This window comes from Centroberyx gerrardi, chromosome 17 (genome assembly GCF_048128805.1).
Source record: "Centroberyx gerrardi isolate f3 chromosome 17, fCenGer3.hap1.cur.20231027, whole genome shotgun sequence".
NCBI lineage: Eukaryota > Metazoa > Chordata > Actinopteri > Beryciformes > Berycidae > Centroberyx > Centroberyx gerrardi.
Genome location: NC_136013.1, coordinates 24451746 through 24459585, shown reverse-complemented (window position 1 = coordinate 24459585; position 7840 = coordinate 24451746). Strand labels below are relative to the sequence as shown.

The 7840-nt window shown below is 48.8% G+C and overlaps 1 pseudogene; it reads left to right on the top strand.

The window, feature by feature from the left end:
* Positions 1-367: 367 nt before the first annotated feature.
* LOC139909976 (uncharacterized) lies at positions 368-2626 on the top strand (annotated as a pseudogene).
* Positions 2627-7840: the final 5214 nt, after the last annotated feature.

Here is a 7840-nt window from a genome sequence, read left to right as displayed (position 1 = left end):
GGTTAAGGTTAGGGTAAAGGTTATGGTTAAGTTTAGTCAAGTAAAACAACTTGGTTAAGGTTTTGGTTAAGGTTATGGTTAGTGGGTAGCGGGTAGTGAGGGTACCTCAGGGAATGACGCCCCTGCCCTACGCGAGTCCCGGGCTCAGCTCCCCTGGCTGTCAGTACCCGGTAAAGGGCCCCTCTCAGGGTTACAAGAGAAGCAAGGCTTCGTCATCGACTTGACAGAAGTCTTACCCACCTGGTGTCTCCCAGATTGTCATTGGCATGACAGAGACTAGGCTGGAGGATCCGACTATTCTCCAGGACTTGGATGAGGACTTGCGACCCGCCAAGCCCTTCTATTTCGCATCATAAGGCTTTCAAATATGGCTGTACAACTAACTTCAAATCCTATACGGGCTCCAGTGGCGGGAGTCCATAGGACTCAAGTGGCGGACAGCAGTGCTGGTCCTCCCATCCAGGGATGGCAGAATGACGACGGCTCCATAAACCTTCACGGGGGGGAACCGTCCGAGAACAGCACTCGGTCCAAACCGCTTCTGCGTTGTAAGAGGCCGTTCATCATGGCTACTTTCAACACAAACACGTTGAGAGAGGAGGTGAGGGCCAAGGAGATGGCCCATTGTGCTGAGGAGTATGGAGTTGAGATCCTGGGAGTACAGGAGCACAGGCGAGTGCATGTCGATCCGTTAGCATTCAGCCGCATCGAGGGTTGGTATCTCATCACATCGTCAGCATGGAGGAACGATGCTCAGGCATCACAAGGAGGAGTGGGGCTGCTACTCAGTCACCGTGCTAGGAAGGCCCTTCGCGGATCATGACCTCATACTGAGAGAATCCTCATTGCAGAGTTTGACAGCAATCCAGTTACAACCATCCTTTGTCACGATCCAGCCTCCGTGAACCTGTCTGCTGGTTGTGGGTGTGTTTTGGTTTTTGTCTGTCTGGCTATTTGTTTCCCTTGCCTGCTCTCTCTCCACACCTGGTCTTCATCCACAATCAGCACACCTGTCCCGGATCAAGCCATCACCACTCCTCTTCACTCCAGTATAAAGATGCTGCAGAGAGAGCCAGTCACTGCCGGATCGTTGTGCCATACATGGTTTGTTGTTGTGCACACTTCCAGCTCTCTAGTTGTCTGTTTGCCTGCTTTGCCTGCTTGTTTGCCAGTCTGCCTGTTGCCAGCAGCTTTACGCCTGTTCTCCCTGTCTCCAGGAACGCCTGTTTGCCTGCCCGCCTCGTCTGCTCGCCAAGCCCTGCCAGCCAGCTCTCATCCTGGGAATCACCTCCACCTGGCTGCCTTCCCCACAGACTTCCCTCCCCAAGACCCCAGCTCAAACCACCAGTCTTCTTCTCTTCGTCACTGTAATTTTGATCTTACCTGTTCGTCCTGGTCAGCATTTGGGTTCAGCCTAGATTCCTGACATCCTTGTTGTCTACTCACCCACCAAGAAGTGGTCGAAAAGTTCTATGAGGATCTACGGGCCACAATCAGGAGTGTAGCAGCACACAACTTCCTGGCAATACTGGGAGACTTCAACGCCAGGCTGGGTCCTGACGATGCACCATTCACATACCATGACACCACAAACCGGAACGGGAAATATCTGGCAGAACTCATGACCGAGCATGATCTTCTGGCCGCGAACACTCAATTCCAGAAGAGACGAGGAAAGATGTGGACCTTCAAGGACCGGGGCACTGGCATGCTTCGTCAGTTGGACTACATCCTGGTGCGTCACAAATGGAGGAACAGCATCCTTAATGCTGAGCCCTACAACTCGTTTAATACAGTCAGCTCAGATCACCAGGTAGTTTCCATGAAGGCGCAGCTTAGCCTCAGGGTTCCCAAGCCGAACAGTCAGATCAGGTACGACTGGAAGTTGTTCTCGACTCGTCCAGACCTCCAGGAGCATTACACAGTCGTGGTACGCAACTGCTTCCAGTTGCTAGAGGAGGAAGAGGACCCCACAGAGAGATACGAGCGGTTCATTAAAGTGAACGAAGTGGCAAGGAAGGAGTGTGTTCCAGAAAAGGAGTGGCTCAAGCGGTCCCTGTGGACACAGCACCCAGACATTGTGAAGGCGAGGAAAGCGGTCAAGGGGGCATGCCAGAACTTGGACAGCAACCAGTCTGAGGAGAACAAGAGTGCATGGAAGGAGGCTCAGCAGCAGCTCCTCAACACATACAATAGGCTCAAGGAGGAGGAGCTGATGGAGAATGTGCAGAGGATAGAGGCGGAGAATGACGAGAAGAAATACGGCGAGGCCTGGAAAGTCATCAATGACATCACAGGGCGCAAGAAGGCAAAAGAGGGACAAGTCGCAGGGACAAGCCCAGAGGAGAGAGTTACCACCTGGTTCACTCACTTTTGTAACCTGATTGGCAGTGCTCCAGAAGTGGAAGGTGCCAATGAGGAGATCCCCGACATCCTTATAGACCTGAACATCAATGACGGGCCTTTCACTGCTGTAGAGTACGCCAAAGTCAGAGCTTCCCTCAAACAAGGAAAAAGTTCTGGGCCAGACAACATACCTCCCGAAGTGCTCAAGAACTGTGACCTGGATGACATCGTGCTGGGGATGTGTAATGACGCACTGATGAAGAATGACAAGCCAGACTAGTGGTCATACTCCAACATCATCCCTATACCCAAGGCTGGCAATCTGTCCCACACAGACAACTACAGGGGTATCAGTCTGTCGTGCATTGTTGCAAAGATGTACGATAGGATGATCCTGAACCGCTTGAAAGGTGCCATTGATGCTCACCTCAGAGACAACCAGAACAGATTCCAAGCAAAACGCTCCACTGTTACTCAAATACTGGCCCTCAGGCGCATCATCGAGGAGGTGAAGTCCAACAACTTATCAGCAGTGTTGACCTTTATCGACTTCAAGAAGGCATTCGATTCTATCCACCGGGGCAAGATGATGAAAATCTTGAGGGCCTACCGTGTACCACCCCGTCTACTCCGTGCAATTGAGTCGATGCACACCAACACGTGCTAAAGTGATAACACAGGACGGTGAAACCGATTGGTTCATGATTACAGCAGGGGTCCTACAAGGGGATACACTAGCCCCTTTCCTGTTCATCATCATCTTCACACTGCGGAGAGCCATAGTCAGGCGAGAGGCCGAGCTCGGATTTACCATCATTCCGAGCAGGTCAAGACGCCATCCAGCAGTTGTGGAGACAGACCTGGACTTTGCGGATGACATCGCACTGCTCTCTGACGAGGTGGGACAGGTGCAAGAACTGCTCCTCCAAGTGGAGGCTGAATGCAGTTAGGTGGGCCTCTGCCTGAACGCTAAGAAGACAGAGGTTGTCATGTACAACACACCTGAGCATGCACCCCTGAAGACACTGGAAGGTCGAGAGCTGAAGGAGGTCAAGGACTTCAAATATCTTGGGTCCTGGATCAACTCATCTGAGCAGGACATCAAAATTCAGAAGGCCGAGGCATAAAAGGCTCTCAATGACCTGAAGAAGATTTGGGGCTCCAACATGGCGAGAGGGGTCAAAATCTCCTTCTTCCTTGCCACCGTGGAGTCTGTCCTGCTCTACGGCTGCGAGTCATGGACCCTCACCCCCACCCTCGAGAAGTCCCTCAATGGCTGCTACACCCGATGTTGTGGGTGGCACTTGGCATCTCCTGGTGGGAACATGTGAACAACACCATCCTTTACGGCGAGCTCCCAAGGGTTGGTGACAAGATACCAGCACGAAGAATGCAGCTGGCAGGTCATTGCCAGAGGCACCCGGAGCTCAGGGCCCATCAAGTTCTCCTGTGGGAACCAACTCACGGCAAGAAGAGGCGCGGCGGGCAGAAGACCTTGTATGTCGGGGTACTGAAAAAGGACACCGGAGCGGAGAAGACCAGCAAGCTGGCCAGCCTCATGGCGGATCGGAGTGTGTGGAGCAGCCTTTTGAAAGTCCGGCTGAGGCCGACCAAGTAGTAGTAGTTAGGCAACTAAAACAACTTGGTTAAGGTTAGGGAAAGGGCTTGTTCATGGTTAAATAAGAAAAACGTTTGTTAAAAAATAAAATGTGTCTTACGATTGAAATGTCCTTTGTAAACTGTTACGGCCTATGCCAAATCCTGGCCATGGTTTGAGGTGTGTTGCTGTCTGTCTCTCTCTGTTTCAGACCCCCCCCCCCCCCCCCCCCCCCGTGTGTGCGGTGGCCTCACTGGAGCTTGTTGGCAATCAGGACCAGTATAAAAGCCGGAGAGAAGCTCCAGTCACTGCCACTTGGCCACTCATCAGCCATCCCCTTAGTTTATGTGTGTGCTGTAGCATTTGCTATTTTTCCTGTTTCATCTGTTTCTTTTGTGGCTCCGATTGTGATATTATGGAAGCTCTGTAGGGGTGTGCTGCCATTTGTTTTACCTAACCCCCCTTTTCCCCTGTTTTTGGTCAGTTAGGGAGTTCAATTGTACCTTTGGTTTAACCCAGTTTAGTTATTTTATTTCTAGGCAGTGTGGGTTGTTTTGTTTATTATTTTGGCCTTGGCCACCCTGAAGCCTTTTAAAGCTTCCTTTGACTTACTGATTGAGCCTTTTGTAAAATAAATTGTCTTTTGTTCAGTTTATTCCTGTTTTGCTCCCTTTTTCTTGGACTCAGTTTATGTTACTCCCCTGGTACCCTAGACAACTTTTAGGGGTCGTAACATAAATGGGGGCTCGTCTGGGATCTTTTGTAGTCTGGGATATTTTGTAGTAGTCCAGGATATTTTGTAGTAGTTCAGGAGCATAGCTCTTTTTGACGCAACCTGTTGAGTTGTGGCTGTCTTTCAGGGATAAGCAGTAGTTCTGACAAGAATGGCTGTGTTTGATTTGGAAGGGTTTTTAAGTAGTCATACCTTGGAGCAGCTTGACAAGTGTAGGAAGGATGACTTGTGTTTGATTGCTGTGCCCTATGGTATTCCTGTATCTAGATCTCTTGTTAAGAGTGAGTTAAAGGCCATTATTTTGGATGACTTGGTGAGAAAAGGTGTCATTCAGTTACCTGAGCAGCAGGCAACTTCGGATGGTCTGGGGTGGGGTGTTCACGGCTGTGAGTCGCCCTGAGTCTCCCATGGAGGGGGTGAGTACTGCTGTAAAGCAGGCTGAGGTTAAGCCACCTCTTTCATTGTCACGGTTTGAACCCTTCTCTACTGAATCCTCTCCCTCGGGATCTAAGATTGATGCCTGGTTGAAAGTGTGTTTGGCCCGCCTCCAGCTTGATGCTCAGGAAAAGGCACAAGTGCGTAAAGCGGAGCTGGAATTCCAGTTAGAAGTCTGTAGGCTTGAGGCTGAAACTGCAGTTAAGATGCGTCAGCTTGATTTGCTGTCCCAAATGAGGACTGGATCTGGTGTGTCCCAGCCATCAAACACAGAACCCCCTGTTGTGCTCCCTCCTTCGGTTCTATCTTTCTCCATGCCAGCATTTGATGTGAGTAACAACATTGCCTTAGTTCCTCCGTTTCGGGAGACCGAAGTGGAGTCATACTTTAGTGCATTTAAGCGTATTGCTGCTGCCTTGCACTGGCCGAAAGATGTCTGGCCCTTATTGCTCCAGTGCAAGTTAACTGGTAGAGCGCTTGCGCAGCCCTTTCTATCGAGGATAGTTTAAAGTATGACACTGTCAAAGCTGTTATACTTAGGGCATATGAGCTTGTACCAGAGGCATACAGACAACGTTTGTTGAAAGGAACACTCTTTGACCGATGGTGTCTTGCAAGTAAGGCCACAGACCTTAGCTCATTATGTGAGTTGATGCTGTTGGAGGAGTTTAAGAACTGTGTACCAGAGCGTACCATGGTCTACTTAAACAGAAAGTGACCACTTTACAGCAAGCGGTGGTCTTGGCAGAGGAATTTGCATTGACACATAAGAGTGTATTTGTGGGCAAATGTGAATCCTCTATCCTTCATGAGAATTCCCTGAAAATGGATTCTCAGCCCATGCGCCCTAAAGTGTCCCCTCCAAGCCCTAAATCTGACAGTGAATGCTTTTATTGCCACAAGTCTGGTCACGTTATTGCTGACTGCTTGGCACAAACAGCAGCCCCCACGGTCTATGCAACCCAAGGGTGTTGGTTTGATTAAAACAGTCTCTCCCTCAGGTTCCCAGGTAACACCTGACAGGCCAGTGGAGGAGCCCGATGAATGTTTTAAGCCTTTCATCTTTGATGGGTTTGTGTCTTTGACAGGGAATGCTGAGGACCAGCAGCCTATCCAGATATTAAGAGACACTGGTGGGTCACAATCATTTATCCTGTCTGATGTTCTGCCCTTGAGTGAAGAATCCTCCTGTAATGCCCACACCATACTCCAAGGCATTGAGATGGGTTTTGTACCTGCTCCTCTCCATCATGTGCATGTGCAGTCAAAGTTGGTCTCTGGGTTCTTCATGGTTGCTGCACGGTCCTCAGGGTTCAGGGTGTTGACTTCATCATGGGGAATGATATAGCTGGAGGTATGGTTAAGACCTGCTCCCGAGGTGGTAGACATCCCAGAGGGAATTACAATTACAGTTAGTGGTGGCACAGCGTGCAAGCTGAATTTTATCTTTCTAGGTTTGGAAAAGAACTGTTGTACAGCCCTTGTGTAGTTGAATTCTTCTATGCTGGGCCATTTGTTATAATCCTCAGGCAACCAAGTGCTCCTCTTGGAGCCTGTTACGAAGATCCGACTTGACCTATAAATGAAGGAAGACAAAAAAATATGTATTACTTCTATTTTACAGTTTTGGAGAGTGTACTATATGCAGTAATGTAGTTAGAATGCTAATGTAGTTAGAATATAGTTTATGCACTCTTCAAATGAGTTGGTAAATAAAAATGTCTTACTCTGTTCATTATGGAGATGTATAAACGGATGTTAAATGCTCCAAGTCTGAGGTGAGCATCAAGGTCATTGTGGAGCTGTGACAAGAAAGACCCAGGTAGTGGGGTCTCCCCTACATCTTTAATTTATTTCAGAGTCTGGATTGTGATGGGCACCTAAAAGAAATGATAAATGTCGTTAGTGTTTGTATCTATCTTACAACCAGCTATTACCTCATGGATACTACTGTCAGACCTAAACATACTTGTTCCTTAATGTGAAGGAAGTTCACATGTTCTCTTTGGAACACCATTGAGAGGCGTGCCAGATGTGGCAAAACATCTGCTTGGAGGTAGACCGATGCCACAAAATGGTAAGTGGCACAAAAGGTGTAAAGCCCCTTAGCAATAGGGCATCGCCGAACCTGTGCCTCCTCAACCAGAGTGGCAAGCACTGCTGTGAGGTTTTGTTGCAGGGTCTGGATGGCCAAGTGCTGCGACAGCTACCTTGTGTCCTTTACCTCCTGAAAATAGGATTAATAGTAACAATATGTAGCACTTCTGTTCATGTTATGATAAGTACCATTTGTATAGCATAATGTGTTGTAATGTACCGTCATTTTCAAGTCAGCAACACCCAGGGTGATAGCTGCTCTCTTCAGGGCTGCAGTTCGATTTGAACAATTCCTGTAGGTGCTCACGGAAAGTGGCCATGTATTTTACATCATTTGAGGCATCCTTGCAAACCAGAGCAAGGCGATGGGCAGCACAAGCCACAGCGATAATCATGGGGAAACTTTCTGTTAGTTGCTTGGCCATTCCTTTTTGCTCCCTGTGTTAAGATGAGAGTAATGCCAAACAATACAAAGCAACATACATTTATTGGTTAAAAACACTCATGTAAGTTAAATTATCATACATGTCATGACCGCAGCCCCATCTGTCCCAAGCCCACAAAGCTAGAAGCACCTCTTTCACTGTCATTACAATGGTGTGGCCTTGCCATCAGTGACTGGTACAATGTCC